The sequence below is a fragment of the Balaenoptera ricei genome, chromosome 5 (genome assembly GCF_028023285.1).
Source record: "Balaenoptera ricei isolate mBalRic1 chromosome 5, mBalRic1.hap2, whole genome shotgun sequence".
In the NCBI taxonomy this organism is placed as follows: domain Eukaryota; kingdom Metazoa; phylum Chordata; class Mammalia; order Artiodactyla; family Balaenopteridae; genus Balaenoptera; species Balaenoptera ricei.
Window position 1 is genome coordinate 17629396 of NC_082643.1, and position 20759 is coordinate 17650154.

Genomic DNA, 20759 nt, shown 5'->3' on the forward strand with positions numbered 1-20759 from the left:
CTCTCATGTTCCCATTCATTCTCAGAGCACCAACTACCTCTTCCATGTTACAAGTCTCTCTACTTCTCATAAAATGCTTCATAGCGGTTAATGTTTATATACATATATGTAATAAGAAAAGAGAATAAATCTTTTCCCCATCAAAATACTTGTATTTTAGCAGTATCCTAAATTTGCCCAGCAAAGCGCTGCACTAATTCAAAATACCTCTTATATGTGGGAAAATATAAAACATCATTCCCAGTTTCATAAAGTTGAAAACTTAAAATTCTGGAAGAAAAGTATGATTTCTCTTCTAGTATTCTGTTAATTACTGTAACAGGACAAATGAAGCTGTGAGCTTGAGCCAAGAAGTCTATACCACTGTTTCTCAAATTTTCTGTGGTTGAAGAGCCATGTTTTAATATTTACAGTTCATGCTACAGACCAGAATTCTTACAAAATAACAGTAAAGTGAATTAACAGAAAAATAATCATGCCCTTGGATTTCAAAGTAATGTCAAATTGCTATTAAAGTTTCTAAATAATTGCTCTCAATTTCGTCCCCATCTAGTCATGGACTTGTAGCAAAGAGTTCACCTACCAGTGTGGATCCTCACATCACGCTTTGAAGAGCAGTGTTCTCCACAGTCCTGCTCTAAGGACTTCTCTAACTGTTGAGCATTCCTTAGCAAGTAGATCTTAACACTTGGTTTCCAGACTTCCACAGCCTAGTTTTATTAGAAAGTAACCATTTAAAAAATGATGGATTTGCAGCCAATTAAGCCGACTGTGCTCTTTTCCCCATGGGGGCCCGGTGCGCAATGGCTGCAAACAGCAGCCTCCTCTGTAGTGTATGCAGCCTGTTGCCTGTATGGGTTGCCCTAAGGGACCTTGGAGACAGCCCTTTTCGGTGGACATTAATGGCTGGCATGTTGTCCCTAATCTAGGCTCCAGACAAGCATGTGCGGTGCCTTTAGAAAGCCCCAGAGCAAAGTGGCCAGGGTCCACATTGGCCAAGTCATAAAGTCCATCCGCACCAAGCTGCAGAACAAGGAGCATGTGATTGAGGCCCTCTGCAGGGCCAAGTTCAACTTCCCTGGTCACCAGAAGATCCACATCTCCAAGAAGTGGGGATTTACTAAGTTTAATGCCTATGAATTTGAAAACATGGTGGCAGGAAAGCGACTCATCCCAGATGGCTGTGGGGGCAAACACATCCCTAGTCGTGGCCCCTGGAAACATGGCGGGCCCTGCACTCGCGAGAGCCTTGGCGCTGTCCCCTCCTTACTCATGCCCACCGATAAATCCTACTTTCTTGTCAAAAAAAAAAAAAATGAAGGAAATAATTTGCCAAGAATAAAGAAATAGCTATCCCACATTCCAAGTTCTAAATATAAACTGAGAAGTCAATATATCATAGGAGAAAGTAAATTAAATAATGAAGAATAATAGAAAAAACAGATTTTAAATTATCACAACATTGAAAGTGAATGAAAATTGACTTATAGGACAAGCAATAATAAGAACAAACTGACAAAATAATAATATTGAACATGATGGATTTTCTTCATTTTAATTTTACAAAATATCTACTCTGGGGAACATACGTTTACTGATTAATGTCATTTAACAATTTTGAGCTCAGAGGTTTGTGTTTTAAAGCCTGATGAAAGCTAAATACAAATTCAAACATATAATATTTCACATTTAATTTCATGGACTTTTAAAAATTCACAGATCACCGATTAAGAATCCCTGATGAAGTTACAAGTAAAATATTTTTATAAGTTCAAAAATGTAGTAACTTTCAAAATTGTGAATTGCTACTTTGTTTTTAGTGGAATGCAATTTAGATTTTAAAATACGAGAAGAACTAATGTGCAAATCTTTGGGAAAGTGAACTTATAATAGTTTACTAACTCTTCACATGGTCATTTTTTATATAAAGCTATTACATAATATATTCCCTGTGTTGTACAAGGATAAGATCCTTGTATCTTATCTATTTTATACATAGTGGCTGTACCACTTAATCCCCCTCACCCATTTTGCCCCTTTTCCTCTTCTCTCTGACAACCAACAGTCTGTTCTCTGAATCTGTGAGTCTGTTTATGTTTTATTATATTTTTTCATTTGTTTTATCTTTTAGACTCCACATAGAAGTGAAAACATACAGTATTCCCCCTGTGAGGTACTCCGGAGTTCTCAAGAGTATGCATGTGTGTGTTTCTGATGAGAAGCTTCCTAGTTTTTTACTTCAGTATCTCCTTTGAGAGAACGAGATATTCATAGATTGGCACAAAAAAAAAAAAAGTGAAATTTAGTCTCCAGAACATGCACTGTTAACATGAAACCCTTTTACTGATTCGCATTCAGGACAAAGAATAGATACTTAGATAATACTTCCTTCAGAAGTGCCTTTTAAGTTTTCTGATGTTAAAGTATCACTAAGTAATATTTACAGAAATGAGGAAAATGGGATACCTGAATACTCTTTGGCTTTGATTTATGAAACTCAAGGATCTAGAGTTTTAAATATATTTCTATTCTTCCATAGAAAATCCACCCACAAAATGTTGTTTACAAAATCAGAAAAGAAACAAAGCCACTTCAGGCATATATAATACTTGGCATTTATTATGTATTTACTACAGGCCAGGTATTGTGCTAAACCTTATGAATTAGGGAAATCATTATCATCGTTTTATACATGAGGAACCTGAGGATTAGAGAGGTTAACTAATCTGACCAAGATATTAAAGATAGTAAGTATTAGAGCTGGGATTCAAATTCAAGACAACGTGATTCCAAAGGCCTGAATTATGCCAGCTCCATCCCATCACCACCACCACAACCACCACCTCCGACATCACTGCCACCATCACCACAGTCATCCCCATGATCACCAGCACCCCATCTTTTGCCTCAACTGATGTTTCTGAAGAAGTCAGGTTCCAGAGCAAAATGAGGTGGTGGTAGTTGTGTGTGGTAAGGACATGAAGTTAATATTCAAAATATACACCTGAGACAGAATCTTCCATAGTAGAAACCAAAAGTACATACTTTACCACACTCCCCAGGCAATTCTTACACAAAGTAAAATGAAAGGACCACTGTAATATGCAATAGTGCTTCAATTTATATGGAAGTATTTCAACTATTAAAATACTTCAAGAAACATTTTTAAGGCTACAAAAATATAAATAGAAGGGTAAATGGGATAATATTTTAAGTATAGATGCAGTTGCTTACTCTTTTGTGTTTTGTGGCATTTGAAACAGTATGACCTAATGCAATTAGCAAGCAAGTATACAGTAAGAATTCAGTATAAAACACAATAGGTTTATTAGGAATAAGTGACTCCTCAAGCACTAATCTGTTTCCAAAATTTAAGACAAAGAAAGTAATGCAATATAGATTAACTTTCAAAATTTTGTATTTGCACTTGCATTTAAGGCATGTTAATGAGAGAGCCTTATTAGGTAAAATGGTATCACACTTTGCAATGGCACAGAAAAACTTAGATTAATAGATTCTTTTCAAACTTTCCATTCCTCACATTTATTTGCATCATATAACTACATGCCAAACCAAGCATAACATGGGAATTTTGACGCTATCATACTTTATACAAGGACATTTCAAGTAAAGAAAATTTGGAAAATGATGACAGGTGTCTACATTTCACCATCCTCTCATTACTCTCCACAGGTCCCCAGATTAGCCATTCGAAACTAATTCATTAATTACTTAATGAATTGTGCACATATGTTCAAAGATACCATGGCAAGATTATTCTCTGTAGCATTTTTATGCAAAGCGGAAAAAAATAAACACAACCTATTTGTCCTCACTAAAAGAATGAAAAACAGTGAATTATTCATATAACAGAATATTATCAACAACTAAAAGTAATAAACAAAATCTACTTTGACACGGATATATCTTAAAATATTAAGTCAAAAGATCCAGCTTCAAAAGTTTACATGTAGTATGAGTCAATTTATGTAAAAAATTAAGAATAAGGAAAAGGGTGTCCGGAGGAAAAACTGGGTAAGGCATTGAAGGCAGCAGTCCAAATCAAAGTAAAGGAAGAAATACACAGAGGTATATGCCATATTCTGGGAATAGGTAGCAGTCCTCCATATGAAACTGTCAGGAAAAGATGCTAGAAAGATAGACAGTGGCCAGACTGTGAAACATTCTGATGGCTGTGCTAAGGAATTTGGACTTTACTATATTGGAAATGGAGAGCCAGAAAAGTGATTTAATAGGAGGGTGAAATGAGCAGATCTATGCCTTAGGAAGATACCTGGAACTATCAGATGGAGAGGTCAGTAACAGAATTAGAAGCCTGTTAAAATAATCCAGGTAAAAGACAATAACTGACTCTCTCTGAGAACAGTTTGCATTATCAGCAGGTATTTCAGGAGCAGATCTCAGTAGAAGACTAGGAACATATACCCAATCCTCATAAGAAAAGGGAGATTATAAAAGGTTAGATTAAGTGGTATAAAAATGAGAATAAAGTTATGATACCTGAGAAGAAAATAGGATAAGACAGAACTCTGGCACACATCTGTAGACTGACATTAAAGCAGCAGGCAAAGAAGGAAACATCATGGAAGACAGAAAGCATGATCAAAGAGGTGAAAGAAAACAAGGAGGAAGTATTGTTTCAGAAACAAAAGGAAGAAAATGTGTATTTAGCAAATAAAGAAGAGAGTAGATAAATGTATTTTAAGGATCTTTCCCGGCATTTTGATGGCTATCTAATGGATTTTTAGTTAAGAAAATACTTCACAAACTCTGACCTAACTAGTCAACAAAAATATATATATTCTCATGTACACTGGTTCATGAACACTTAAAGGTCACCAGGATGCATACGTTATGGTCTCATGTAGAGTGTATTCAAAGTTAGGTATAGGTCTGAAGGAGGTGACTAATAATGCTTCAATTAAAGACATAATCTTGTAAAATCAGATATGGGAGTATAGTTTGAAGAACAGCAAGGAAATCAGAAATATACTGATAGAATGTAGTTTTGACTTGCATCATCACGGATGCTCTATTTAATTGTCATTGTAATTTTTCCTTTGGAAGCTTGTCATTATAATGCTAATGAGGTTATACATACTAAAATAGCTACAGTAAAGCAACTCTACATGTGAGTAGCCAAATTTACTATACAAAAATTCAATTTATTCCCAACTTGTGGAAGGCTTCTCATTATAGATAACTGCTATAAAAAGTATACTTTTTATTAGCCTATATTACTAAAAACTTAAAGGGAAAAAGATATCCTTTATAACATTAAAAAAAACAAACCCTATCCAAGAAAACAAACTTCATTAAATTGTTGATAACTTTTTTGATGAGTAATAAAGTTCTGATCTTAAGAATTCATTTAAAAAAATTTAACATGTTTTTATTATAATGTTACATATGTTTCACCCCTGTGGTTTCTTACAGTAATTTTCTCAAAAAATTCCCATATGGACAATATTAATTAATGGATAAGTAATTATAAAATAAGCCTAAATATAGAATTAAAGTAAAACAAATTTTCCAGCAGTTCCTGAAAGATTCAATAATTTTCAAACAATTATTAAAAAGGAATCAAAGTGTTTAGTCATGATTTGCTCATTCAGTTATTTTGCTCAAGTATTTAAATAATTGTTCAGATGATTGTCGTGGTCCAAAGGCAGGTTGGAAAAGAATTTCCAGACACAAGGCAGAATGCAAAGAAGATAGAATTTATTAGAGGGAAAGGTCGCTGCCAGAACAGTGGGCCAACTTCCTAGTAGTCTGGGAGAGTCGAGCCCAAACATGTGCTATTGATCAGTTTTTATAGCCAGAAAACAAAGGAATGGTCCGAGGTGAAAATTTCATTTACTGATTGGTTGAGGCACATGTACCTTCCTTCTATAGGGTGGGAATGGGACAGGGCAGATGCCTTTCCTTATTTGGGACAGGTCTCGTCGCCCAGGTGGGCTCAGGAATTTCATAACCATGGGAACATCGTGGTGAGGGTGATTAAGAGTCTGGTAGGGGGTGTAATGCTGAAAGCTTTTCAGGCAGGGTTGTCTTTTGTCCTTGAAGCACCATTGTCCTTCGAGCACCACAATGATCTATATCATGTCGTAGTTCTTGAAACAGAACTTTGAAACTCAATCTAAATAGTGCAACTAGAGAAAGCATATAAGTAAAACAACGAGCTGTAGACTACAAAGCATACTTCTGCAGCAGATTGAGAGCTCACATTATGCTCTTTTCTCTTACTCTGATAAATTTATTCTTGACCTTGCCTATTATTACGTAAGAAACCACTGCTGAGAACTGCAGTCAATACAGCAATGAAACTTTAATATCGTCTTCCCTTGTTACAAGTGGTGTGATTTTCTGTCATTACCAAGATAGCTTAGACTGAGATATGAAGGCAGGTGCACTGACACATTAAATAACCATATACTATTTAAGGGACACAGGAGTAGTTTCAAAGGAGGGCACAGAAGCCTCACAACAGGTCCCATGTCATGTCATCAATTACGGACCTGTCACACTAATGACTAACGAAATGCAGGCTGCAGTGACAATGAGAACATTCATCTTGCTCTTCTCTGGAAAAGGTGCACCTGTATCCCACCGCACTCTGTCTTCTGCTACCTCCCACCTCCCTGATTTTTGTTCGCCGTGACAGGGAATGTGATCCTGAGAATGCGATCTATCTATCATCCTTTCTTCCTGAAAGGCACCTTGACTGTGGTTAATGGCTGTAATAAGACCAAACAATAGATAACATACCCCGAGTTCTTCTATTCAGCCTCTCTGAAAAGGGCTCAATTGAGACAAAAAAAGGATCGAAGGATTGCACTAGAAAGGCAAGTATTTTATAACATCTCACTTAATTTGCTCCTCTAGTTCACATCATATTCAGATAGGAAGTGTAACCAAAAAGTAATGGGACTGAATTTCTTGTGTGGATCATACAAACAACAGCAATAGATGGTAAGTATACATTCTACATACTTATAAACTTAGATACACAAGCCTTGTACATAGTTATCAATAACAATTTTATTTTGAACTGCATGTTACCAGCACACCCCAACATGAAAGCAAGAATGTTTTTAAACAAAAAAAAAAATGTGAGAGATATTTTTATAACATTAAAAAAGATAAACTCTATCCAGCAGCTATTGCCGCTGCTGGTACTACTACTGTAAAGCAGTTCTTTGCAAAAAACCACCCTCAGCAGGAGACCCCTTTTGTCTTGTCACTTTCGTAAAGCTATATTGTAACTAACTTTTAAACCAGCCGCCCACATGCTCTACTCACCTCTGGCCCAAGCACATCTTTCAAATCTTTTGATCACACAGTACCTTGCCTAACCTGTTGATTCTTTGCATAGATCAAAGAAGTAGAAATGAAGGATAAGTATTTAACGGATGACTAGATCTTTTCCTCAGCTTCCCTTTCAGTAATCTTGTGAACAGACTGTGTGAACAAGATAGCATCTAAAGAAGGATCACAAGGAGCTGACAAATCTGCACGCAATGGGAGATCACGAGGAATCGGATTCCCTACCTCAATGATTAATTGAGATTATTTCCCCTTTATCCCTTTAAAAACTTTCATGGCCGAGAAAAATCTTTGGAGCTGGTTTTGGGACAAGAAGCCACCTTCTCCCCAGATTGCTGGCCTTCTGATTAAAGCAACTTTTCCATTCCTACTAGCACTTGCCTCTCATGTATTGATTTTTGAGTAGTGAGCACCCAGACCTGAGTTTGGTAATGCCACTACTACTATCATCATTGTTACTACTTCTGTTTCTGCTGTTGCTGCTATAGCTACATACCAGGCACTGTAAGGCATTTTCAAGATATACAGAGTCAAAGGGAAGGAATTTTAGGGGTGGATCTCAGGAGAACATAACTGGGTTTATCTGAAAGAGGTCAGTATGCATTTGAACTGACTGGAGCAAGAAGAGTTACCTTTTCTAGTTACAGGAAGGTATGTGATAATGGTGTGTGTAAGACACTAAAAGACTGTAAAATTCATGTTAAAATCCATTGGTGGGGGTGAGGGAGGCATCTTGTTACTGGGTTCTCTATAACAGTGTTTAAATCCAGGAAATCAGTGTCTTTTTTAACTTTCCCAGTTACCTCTATATTTGCAGCAGTTTCTGAACCTGAACCTAAGCAAAAATCTGTACTGTGTACAACACATCTTAATGTCTGAAAAAAACTTGTACATGTGATGTTTTTCAGAAATGAGTGAATTAGAGTCACTAGGTTTATTGTAAGCAAGCCCGTAGGGGGAAAAAAACCCTGATGCATTCTATCTAACAAGCAAACTGAAGCCACTTATATAGGAAAGTTATAGGAAAAGATATCAGCTCTTTCATAGTTGATATTAAAAGTATGGTAGGTAAAATCAGCTTCCAGTGAACAACTGAATTTACAATTTTAAATGAAAAGGCAGGTATTTCACACAAACATTTTAACATGTAGTCTTCTATAATGAATATTTAATAATTTCACAGTCACAAGTCAACAGCCCTTGGGACTTTAAAAATAAATGATTCAATATTACAGGAAAGATCTTTGGCTTTTGTAGCCAATAGATTTAAAGAAAAATTCAAATTTATGATAATTAGATAAAAATAAACATATATTTAACTTAAATATTTTGGTAACTGATACATAAATATTCACTAATCTTTTTTTTTTCTATCTAAACAGATGTAATGACTTGCTCAGGGCTTGTCTTAAAGCACCTAGACTCTCCTATTCTTTCAAGAGTCTTCATTAAACTGTCAGCTGATGCTTGCAGCCTCTGGCTTCAGCTATATTTTCTACCAAGATTAAGTTAAAGAATATGAAGCTTTATATTGTTTTTCTTTCCATGTTGGCAGGGTCCCATAACTAAGTATGAAAAGAATTAAAGTGCAGAAACAGACGTGATTTTTCTATCACATTCTATCTCTTTACTATAGTGTATAAAACACTTCTGGTATTTTGTAATATATATACACACATATTTTAAGTGTATATTTTTGTAATCAGTTTATATCATCTGAATGAACTTTCTCATTTTGTGTTTTAAATTTAAATTTGCTTGAAAGGGTGATTTAGTTCATCATAAATTAAGAATGTCAAGTAGTTGATCACAAATGTACTCAAAATGTCCTTCAGGATATCTAACACTGACCCAAAGGGTTTACCACAATTTATGCATATTATAACATACTCTGATTAAATCCTTCAAGTCTAGTCTCTAGTAGATATTTATCTCTGAAGTTTCTATCAATAGACTTAATCACTCACTAGTGATCTCGCCCTTCTCTGATCTTCTCTAATGCTTATTATTCATACCAGTTTTTAAATGTTAACCAGTCTTTGCTAGGACAGGTTCTGTCCCTCTACCCAGACTGGAAGTTCTCTGAGGGCAAGAGTGCCTTACTTTTTCATAACCCCATTTGTAGATAGTAATAGGTCATTCATGTAACAAAGGTTCATCAATTTTTTTTACAAATTGATGATAATGAAAAAAGAGAAGAGGAGAAAGAGAAGGGAAGGGGAAGAAGTAGAAATTTAGGAACTGTATTATTATAAGGAGATTGAAAAGTTAAAGTACAATTCGTAAAATTCAGAACATAGGAAAGTAAGACTCTCGTTGATTATTTGGGGAAGCTGATAAAATATAGCAGCAAATCGGTCAAAATAGCTCAAATTGCTAAAGCAATAGTCATAGTTTACTTGGCTGTGTTTATTTCACATATAATTTTCTGGACCCCAGACTGAGTTTTTCACAATCAAAACAGAATAGCATAATGAAAGGGCTGGTACTGAATACTCTGCAATCAATCCTTTAAACAGGTCCTGAGCTGTGGAATGAGTGAACACTCAACTTTCCCTAACTTCAAATGGTCAATTCTGTCCTTTTAACACAGTCTGCCTTAAACAGCAAAGCACTGTATTACTATTGATGTCATTATTGCCAGTTTTAAAGAGATTAACCAAAGCAGGTATTTATTCATTCTCACATGTGAAACATTTATTAACAATACATTTCCAATAATTTTGATCTAAACCCTGAAATTCAAATGTTACATAAAACAAAATTCTCGATATAATAGTGATGATAATACATTCAGTGGAAACAGGGTACATTAGATTAGAGCAAAGAAATCTTTAGTTTTACCCTCAGTACTGCCACTAACTAACCACTATGACCTGATTTCCTTTTCACATATGAACCTGGTATGATACACAAATATTTTAATTCTAATATAATATAGGAAGCAGAGGAAGGAAGGAGGGTAAAGGGAGGGAATGGGAGATAGAATGCACTAGATTAAAAGGCAGTAAAACCTTAGTCCTGGTTTCAGCATTGCCACTAACTCATTAATGTGACCTTGCCAAGTCACTTAAACTTTCCAGACCATAATGCCTCAACATAAAATGATGGCATTGGAGGATGTATTCTCAAAGGTTACCACAAATTTTAAAATTCTATGCCTTGCTAAATTAATCAAAGTTAAATCATTAGCTGTACTGCCAAAAGATTCTTACATCCTAGGGCAAATGACTTGTTTCCCTTATAACCAGAACAGACAAAAACCTGCATTTTAAAATTTTCTCATATCTTAGTAGTTTCATCAGAAGACAAGAATAAGCAGTGCTACTCTGAATAAAGAGAATTACTCATATGACCAACTTTCTGAATTAGATAGCTATTTTTTTTTTTTAAACATCTTTATTGAAGTATAATTGCCTTACAATAGTGTGTTAGCTTCTGCTTTATAACAAAGTGAATCAGTTATACATATACAATATGTTCCCATTTCTCTTCCCTCTTGCATCTCCCTCCCTCCCACCCTCCCCATCCCACCCCTCTAGGTGGTCACAAAGCACCGAGCTGATCTCCCTGTGCTATGCGGCTGCTTCCCACTAGCTATCTATTTTACATTTGGTAGTGTATATATGTCCATGACACTCTCTTACCCTGTCACATCTCACCCCACCCCCTCCCCATATCCTCAAGTCCATTCTCTAGTAGGTCTGTGTCTTTATTCCCGTCTTGCCACTAGGTTCTTCATGGCCTTTTTTTTTTTTTTTTTTTTCCTTAGATTCCGTATATATGTGTTAGCATACTGTATTTGTTTTTCTCTTTCTGACTTACTTCACTCTGTATGACAGACTCTAACTCCATCCACCTCATTACAAATACCTCCATTTCATTTCTTTTTACGGCTGAGTAATATTCCATTGTATATATGTGCCACATCTTCTTTATCCATTCATCTGTCGATGGACATTTAGGTTGCTTCCATGTCCTGGCTATTGTAAATAGAGCTGCAATGAACATTGTGGTACATGACACTTTTTGACCTATGGTTTTCTCAGGGTATATGCCCAGTAGTGGGATTGCTGGGTCGTATGGTAGTTCTATTTGTAGTTTTTTAAGGAACCTCCATACTGTTCTCCATAGTGGCTGTATCAATTTACATTCCCACCAACAGTGCAAGAGTGTTCCCTTTCCTCCACACCCTCTCCAGCATTTATTGTTTCTAGATTTTTTGATGATGGCCATTCTGACCGGTGTGAGATGATATCTCATTGTAGTTTTGATTTGCATTTCTCTAATGATTAATGATGTTGAGCATTCTTTCATGTGTCTGTAGGCCATCTGTATATCTTCTTTGGAGAAATGTCTATTTAGGTCTTCTGCCCATTTTTGGATTGGGTTGTTCGTTTTTTTGTTATTGAGCTGCATGAGCTGCTTGTAAATCTTGGAGATTAATCCTTTGTCAGTTGCTTCATTTGCAAATATTTTCTCCCATTCTAAGGGTTGTCTTTTGGTCTTGTTTATGGTTTCCTTTGCTGTGCAAAAGCTTTTAAGTTTCATTAGGTCCCATTTGTTTATTTGTGTTCTTATTTCCATTTCTCTGGGAGCTGGGTCAAAAAGAATCTTGCTGTGATGTATGTCATAGAGTGTTCTGCCTATGTTTTCCTCTAAGAGTTTGATAGTGTCTGGCCTTACACTTAGGTCTTTAATCCATTTGGAGTTTATTTTTGTGCATGGTGTCAGGGAGTGTTCTAATTTCATACTTTTACATGTACCTGTCCAGTTTTCCCAGCACCACTTATTGAAGAGGCTGTCTTTTCTCCACTGTATATGCTTGCCTCCTTTATCAAAGATAAGGTGACCATATGTGTGTGGGTTTATCTCTGGGCTTTCTATCCTGTTCCATTGATCTATATTTCTGTTTTTGTGCCAGTACCAAACTGTCTTGATTACTGAAGCTTTGTAGTATAGTCTGAAGTCAGGGAGCCTGATTCCCCCAGCTCCATTTTTCGTTCTCAAGATTGCTTTGGCTATTCGGGGTCTTTTGTGTTTCCATACAAATTGTGAAATTTTTTGTTCTAGTTCTGTGAAAAATGCCAGTGGTAGTTTGATAGGGATTGCATTGAATCTGTAGATTGCTTTGGGTAGTAGAGTCATTTTCACAATGTTGATTCTTCCAATCCAGGAACATGGTATATCTCTCCATCTATTTGTATCATCTTTAATTTCTTTCATCAGTGTCATAATTTTCTGCATACAGGTCTTTTGTCTCCTTAGGTAGGTTTATTCCTAGATATCTTATTCTTTTTGTTGCAATGGTAAACGGGAGTGTTTTCTTAATTTCACTTTCAGATTTTTCGTCATTAGTGTATAGAAATGCAAGCGATTTCTGTGCATTAGTTTTGTATCCTGCTACTTTACCAAATTCATTGATTAGCTCTAGGAGTTTTCTGGTAGCCTCTTTAGGATTCTCTATGTATAGTATCATGTCATCTGCAAATAGTGACAGCTTTACTTCTTCTTTTCCGATTTGGATTCCTTTTATTTCTTTCTCTTCTCTGATTGCTGTGGCTAACACTTCCAAAACTATGTTGAATAATAGTGGTGAGAGTGGGCAACCTTGTCTTGTTCCTGATCTTAGTGGAAATGGTTTCAGTTTTTCACCATTGAGGACAATGTTGGCTGTGGGTTTGTCATATATGGCCTTTATTATGTTGAGGAAAGTTCCCTCTATGCCTACTTTCTGCAGGGCTTTTATCATAAATGGGTGTTGAATTTTGTCGAAAGCTTTCTCTGCATCTATTGAGATGATCATATGGTTTTTCTCCTTCAATTTGTTAATATGGTGTATCACATTGATTGATTTGCGTATATTGAAGAATCCTTGCATTCCTGGGATAAACCCCACTTGATCATGGTGTATGATCCTTTTAATGTGCTGTTGGATTCTGTTTGCGAGTATTTTGTTGAGGATTTTTGCATCTATGTTCATCAGTGATATTGGCCGGTAGTCTTCTTTCTTTGTGACATCTTTGTCTGGTTTTGGTATCAGGGTGATGGTGGCCTCGTAGAATGAGTTTGGGAGTGTTCCTCCCTCTGCAATATTTTGGAAGAGTTTGAGAAGGATAGGTGTTAGCTCTTCTCTAAATGTTTGATAGAATTCACCTGTGAAGCCATCTGGTCCTGGGCTTTTGTTTGTTGGAAGGTTTTTAATCACAGTTTCAATTTCAGTGCTTGTGATTGGTCTGTTCATATTTTCTATTTCTTCCTGGTTCAGTCTCGGCAGTTTGTGCATTTCTAAGAATCTGTCCATTTCTTCCAGGTTGTCCATTTTATTGGCATAGAGTTGCTTGTAGTAATCTCTCATGATCTTTTGTATTTCTGCAGTGTCAGTGGTTATTTCTCCTTTTTCATTTCTAATTCTATTGATCTGAGTCTTCTCCCTTTTTCTCTTGATGAGTCTGGCTAATGGTTTATCAATTTTGTTTATCTTCTCAAAGAACCAGCTTTTAGTTTCATTGATTTTTGCTATTGTTTCCTTCATTTCTTTTTCATTTATTTCTGACCTGATCTTTATAATTTCTTTCCTTCTGCTGGCTTTGGGGTTTTTTTGTTCTTCTTTCTCTAATTGCTTTAGGTGCAAGGTTAGGTTGTTTATTCGAGATGTTTCCTGTTTCTTGAGGTAGGCTTGTATTGCTATAAACTTCCCTCTTAGCACTGCTTTTGCTGCGTCCCATAGGTTTTGGGTCGTCGTATCTCCATTGTCATTTATTTCTAGGTATTTTTTGATTTCCCCTTTGATTTCTTCAGTAATCACTTCATTATTAAGTAATGTATTGTGTAGCCTCCATGTGTTTGTATTTTTTACAGATCTTTTCCTGTAATTGATATCTAGTCTCATAGCGTTGTGGTCGGAAAAGATACTTGATACGATTTCAATTTTCTTAAATTTACCAAGGTTTGATTTGTGACCCAAGATATGATCTATCCTGGAGAATGTTCCATGAGCACTTGAGAAAAATGTGTATTCTGTTGTTTTTGGGTGGAATGTCCTATAAATATCAATTAAGTCCATCTTGTTTAATGTATCATTTAAAGCTTGTGTTTCCTTATTGATTTTCATTTTGGATGATCTGTCCATTGGTGAAAGTGGGGTGTTAAAGTCCCCTACTATGATTGTGTTGCTGTCGATTTCCCCTTTTATGGCTGTTAGTACTTGCCTTATGTATTGAGGTGCTCCTATGTTGGGTGCATAAATATTTACAATTGTTATACCTTCCTCTTGGATCGATCCCTTGATCATTATATAGTGTCCTTCTTTGTCTCTTGTGATAGTCTTTATTTTAAAGTCTATTTTGTCTGATATGAGAATTGCTACTCCAGCTTTCTTTTGATTTCCATTTGCATGGAATATCTTTTTCCATCCCCTCACTTTCAGTCTGTATGTGTCTCTAGGTCTGAAGTGGGTCTCTTGTAGACAGCATATATATGGGTCTTGTTTTTGTATCCATTCCGCCAGCCTGTGTCTTTTGGTGGGAGCATTTAATCCATTTACATTCAAGGTAATTATTGATATGTATGTTCCTATTCCCATTTTCTTAAATGTTTTGGGTTTGTTATTGTAGGTGTTTTCCTTCTCTTGTGTTTCTTGCCTAGAGAAGTTCCTTTAGCATTTGTTGTAAAGCTGGTTTGGTAGTGCTGAACTCTCTCAGCTTTTGCTTGTCTGTAAAGGTTTTAATTTCTCCATCACATTTGAATGAGATCCTTGCTGGGTAGAGTAATCTTGGTTGTAGGTTCTTCTCCTTCATCACTTTAAGTATATCCTGCCACTCCCTTCTGGCTTGCAGAGTTTCTGCTGAAAGATCAGATGTTAACCTTATGGGGATTCCCTTGTGTGTTATTTGTTTTTTTTCCCTTGCTGCCTTTAATATGTTTTCCTTATATTTAATTTTTGACAGTTTGATTAATATGTGTCTTGGCGTGTTTCTCCTTGGGTTTATCCTGTATGGGACTCTCTGTGCTTCCTGGACTTGATTAACTATTTCCTTTCCCATATTAGGGAAGTTTTCAACTATAATCTCTTCAAATATTTTCTCAGTCCCTTTCTTTTTCTCTTCTTCTTCTGGGACCCCTATAATTCGAATGTTGGTGCGTTTAATGCTGTCCCAGAGGTCTCTGAGACTGTCCTCAGTTCTTTTCATTCTTTTTTCTTTATCCTGCTCTGCAGTAGTTATTTCCACCATTTTATCTTCCAGGTCACTTATCCTTTCTTCTGCCTCAGTTATTCTGCTATTGATCCCATCTAGAGTATTTTTAATTTCATTTATTGTGTTTTTCATCATTGCTTGATTCCTCTTTAGTTCTTCTACGTCCTTGTTAAATGCTTCTTGCATTTTGTCTATTCTATTTCCAAGATTTTGGATCATCCTTACTATCATTATTCTGAATTCTTTTTCAGGTAGACTTCCTATTTCCTCTTCATTTGTTAAGTCTAGTGTGTTTTGACCCTGCTCCTTCATCTGCTGTGTGTTTTTCTGTCGTCTCATTTTGCTTATCTTACTGGGTTTGGGGTCTCCTTATCACAGGTTGCAGGTTTGTAGTTCCCGTTGTTTTTGGTATCTGTCCCCAGTGGCTAAGGTTGGTTCAGTGGGTTGTGTAGGCTTCCTGGTGGAGGGGACAAGTGCCTGAGTTCTGGTGGATGAGGCTGGATCTTGTCTTTCTGGTGGGCACGTCCACGTCTGGTGGTGTATTTTGGGGTGTCTGTGGCCTTATTATGATTTTAGGCAGCCTCTCTGCTAATGGATGAGGCTGTGTTCCTGTCTTGCTAGTTGTTTGGCATAGGGTGTTCAGCACTGTAGCTTGCTGGTCATTGAGTGATGCTGGGTCTTGATGTTGAGATGGAGATCTCTGAGAGATTTTTGCCGTTTGGTATTACGTGGAGCTGGGAGGTCTCTTGTGGACCAGTGTCCTGAAGTTGGCTCTCCCACCTCCGAAGTACGGCCCTGATGCCTGGCTGAAGCACCAAGAGCCTTTCGTCCACACGGCTCAGAGTAAAAGGGAGAAAAACTAGAAAGAAAGAAAGAAAGGAAGGAAGGAAGGAAGGAAGGAAGGAAGGAGGAAGGAAGGAAGGAAGGAAGGAAGGAAGGAAGGAAAGAAAGAAAGAAAGAAAGAAAAGAAAGAAAGAAGCTATAATATAGTGAAGTAAAATAAAGCTATTGTAAAGCAAAGCTATACAGACAAAATCTCCCCCAGAAGCATATACATATACACTCACAAAAAAAAAAGGAAAAGGGGAAAAATTAATATATCCTGCTCCCAAAGTCCACCTCCTGAATTTGGGATGATTCGTTGTCTATTCAGGTATTCAACAGATGCAGGCACATCAAGTTGTTTGTGGAGTTTTAATCCGCTTCTTCTGAGGCTACTGGGACAGATTTCCCCTCCTCTTCTCTGTTCGCACAGCTCCTGGGGATCAGCTTTGGATTTGGACCCGCCTCTGCGTGTAGGTCGCCTGAGGGCGTCTGTTCCCCGCCCAGACAGGACGGGGTTAAAGGAGCAGCTGCTTCGGGGACTCTGGCTCACCCAGGCCGCGGGGAGGGAGGGGTACAGAGGAGGCGGGGCGAGCCTGCGGCGTCAGAGGCTGGCGTGACGTTGCAGCAGCCTGAGGCGCACAGTGCGTTCTCCCGGGGGATGTTGTCCCTGGATCACGGGACCCTGGCAGTGGCGGGCTGCACGGGCTCCCGGGAGGGGCGGTGTGGAGAGTGACCTGTGCTCGCACACAGGCTTCTTGGAGGCGGCAGCAGCAGCCCCAGCGTCTCACGCCCGTCTCTGGGGTCCGCGCTGATAGTCGCGGCTCGTGCCAGTTTCTGGAGTTCGTTTAGGCGGCGCTCTGAATCCCCTCTCCTTGCGCGCCGGGAAACAAAGAGGCAAGAAAAAGTCTCTGGCCTCTTCGGCAGCTGCAGACTTTTTCCCGGTCTCCCTCCCAGCCAGCTGTGGTGCGCTAACCCCTTCAGGCTGTGTTCACGCCGCCAACCCCAGTCCTCTCCCTGCGATCCGACCCCGAAGCCCGAGCCTCCGCTCCCAGCCCCGCCCGCCCCGGCGGGGGAGCAGACAAGCCTCTCGGGCTGGTGAGCGCTGCTCGGCGCCGAGCCTCTGTGCGGGAGTCTCTCCGTTTTTCCCTCTGCGCCCCTGTTGCTATGGGATCCGCGCTGTTAGCTGCGGCTCGCGCCCGTCTCTGGAGTTCGTTTAGGCGGCGCTCTGAATCCCCTCTCCTCGCGCACCAGGAAACAGGGAAGAAAAAGTCTCTTGCCTCTTCGGCAGCTGCAGACTTTTTCCCGGACTCCCTCCCGGCTAGCTGTGGTGCGCTAACCCCTTCAGGCTGTGTTCACGCCGCCAACCCCAGTCCTCTCCCTGCGACCCGACCGAAGCCCGAGCCTCAGCTCCCAGCCCCGCCCGCCCCGGCGGCTGAGCAGACAAGCCTCTCGGGCTGGTGAGTGCTGCTCGGCGCCGAGCCTCTGTGCGGGAAGTGCGGGAATCTCTCTGCTGTGCCCTCCTCACCCCTGTGGCTGCGCTCTCCTCCGTGGCTCCGAAGCTTCCCCCCTCTGCCACCCGCAGTCTCTGCCCGCGAAGGGGCTCCTAGTGCGTGGAAATCTTTCCTCCTTCACAGCTCCCTCCCACTGGTGCAGGTGCCGTCCCTATTCTTTTGTCTCTGTTATTTCTTTTTTCTTTTGCCCTACCCAAGTACGGGGGGAGTTTCTTGCCTTTTGGGAGGTCTGACGTTTTCTGCCAGCGTTCAGTGGGTGTTCTGTAGGAGCAGTTCCACGTGTAGATGTATTTCTACTGTATCTGTGGGAAGGAAGGTGATCTCCGCGTCTTACTCTTCCGCCATCTTCTCTCCTCCCCTTAGATAGCTATTTTGATTTCAATCTTTAACAAATTTATATTGGTAGTTTTCCATGATTTTTTTTTCAAAATTAAAAGTATGAGGTAAAAATTTTTTTCTTGAAAGTCAATTACTGAAGCATTTTAATAAATATGAATATTGTCCTAAAGCAATACTCCTAATGGATAGTTAGTTACTATCAGTTCATAAACCATCAAAGGCTCTTTGCAGCTGAAGATTGTTACCTACCTAGTAAAAATGCTTTAAAGGAACTCTAAAATGGTTTGATGTACTGAAAAGTTGAGTAGTATGACATGGCATTTACTGTTTTTTAATAACTCTACCATTTTCTTTTCTTTTCTTTTTTTTTTAAAGTTGGAAGATATTTACATGTATTTTTACTTTTCCACATCACCAATCATGGATATGAGTGGCTTGTATCTCCATCCGGAAAACACAGCACTATCAAGTTACTATTATACCCAGTGGAGAACTCAATCTTTGGTCACAGTGTAAAGATCTCCTGGATTTGGTCCCATCAGCCCTCTTTGAAATGACCTACTCTACCATTTTCTTAGCAGATGATGCAGAACCAATCATAGCTATTATAACAATTTAACCATGAAAAAAAAAATGATGACTAAGTTGTAATATAGCCTGACCAATTGTCTACAGTTTACAAAACCAGATTTAATAGTAGTTTTTTTTGTTGTTGTTGTTTTTTAACACTTTTGAGGGCATACCTATATTCTTCAAAAGATAGTGTGGTGGAGACTGCTAATTGGTTTTAAGATCCTAATTTTTAGCTGGGCCCCTTATAGTTGAATATAGCCATGTATCTATAAGCATTGGCGTAACAAAGAGAATTGTTATCTGATTACAAAAGCAACTTTCTATAGCAAATTTGGGGGGTATTTCCTTCAGAAGAAGAGGGGATACCCTTTCCTCTCCACCCTCACCCCTGCGATCTGGTACATGGAAATGTATGTGATGTCTGGAATAGCCCTCTTGAACTAGGGGGGTAAGGACGACGTGACCAGGATTGCTAAATGCTAAGCTGGTTGAAGCCCATGTTCCTGGTGACTTCATGGGTCCTCTGTAAGAGCCCTAGACTGCCTATCTCTTTTATGTGAGAGAGGAAGAAATTTCTGTATCTATTTTGAGTTTTCTTTTATAGGCAGCTGAGCCTACTCTTAATCAACAGAGGCATTTCTAAGATTAGGAGGTTGTTTTAGTTCTCATTAAAATTCTACATAAAAAATAATATCTTAAAGAATCATGAAAAATCAATATATACACCATTAGATAATGCCCTTTGGGAAAAAACTATATAACTTAAAAAAAAATTTTTGTAGATGTTATGATTTATGTGTGAATATACTGGGAGAAAAAAATCATAAGTGGAAATGCTAGATATTGTAGGAAGTGTATGCCTCAATAAAAATATCCAAAGTTCATTTTAATCCTACATATTTAGCACATAATTTAGAAATAATACTTAGAGTGAATTTTTTTTCAGTTTTCTAATTGGAACCACTATGAAAATACACCAGCAATGAACATATAGAACTAATTAATAACTGTACACTAAATTAAAAGATTATGTAATAGGACCCCCAAAACTGAAACTGTTTGATGAATGATTTTGTTTTTCCGTCTTCTCCCTCCGTTGCTGGGGACTGAAACTTAAATTCTTTGTTACTATGCATTCTTTGTTACTGATTAATGTGTGCAGGCATTCTCACTGTTTCTGCTTGTTCCTCTTGTCTTAACCACAGAAACCCAAGGCCATGAAGTCAACAAAGCAAGAATTATCAAAAGAAGGAACATTCTGACTGGGACCCGAGGGCCAAGAAAACCAGAGGACCGAAACAGTCAGAGATAATGTCATGGAAAGAACTAGCCTCAACAAAACAATCAACTATATGTGACAATGGTCACACTGAAACCCCAAAACTTTTCTTTAAATACACCTGCTTTCTCTTAGAAGGCAGGACCGGTAGTTCTTAAGACGTTAGTCTGCTACCCTCCTCATTTTCTGGCAAATCAATAAAATTTCTCTTTCCTTTATTCTCAAACCCTTGCCCTTGTTATTCTCATTCAGCATCGAGGACACGGACCAAATTTTCAGTAACAATTTCTCTGCTACCATATAGAAAAGAAACTAAAGAAAGATCCACTTAACAGGAATAAAATCAACACACAAACATTTTGAAATAATTTATATGCAAATACAATAGAATTCAAATTAAGTATTTACTAATAGGTTAGATTATAAATATAAAATTTTCTTATTTTTAAAATGGTGCCTACTAATGATAAAAAATTAAAACCCAAGTACAATATAAATAATGTAATCAGCACTTACTATGAACCAGCCAGCATACCTACCTTTTTTATAACACTTAAAATGTCCTATCAAATAGATCCTATTAACAGCCCCATTTTAAAATATGAGGAATCTGGGGCTCATTTCTCAAATTCTCTGGATATGAGTGAAGTGGGAGAGAGTGGAAAAACTAGTGGAGTGCCTATGTCT

The 20759-nt window shown here is 38.1% G+C and overlaps 1 protein-coding gene and 2 non-coding genes across 6 annotated transcripts in view; 1 reads left to right on the forward strand and 2 right to left on the reverse strand.

Annotated features, from left to right (window-relative positions):
* Positions 1 to 20759, reverse strand: part of STPG2 (sperm tail PG-rich repeat containing 2) — a 617593-nt gene that overhangs the window by 229561 nt on the left and 367273 nt on the right. The window lies entirely within an intron of this gene.
* Positions 751 to 885, forward strand: LOC132366784 (small nucleolar RNA SNORA70). Its single transcript, XR_009503512.1, has one exon. It is a non-coding gene; the product is annotated as a small nucleolar RNA SNORA70 (small nucleolar RNA).
* Positions 18654 to 18780, reverse strand: LOC132366790 (small nucleolar RNA SNORA25). Its single transcript, XR_009503517.1, has one exon. It is a non-coding gene; the product is annotated as a small nucleolar RNA SNORA25 (small nucleolar RNA).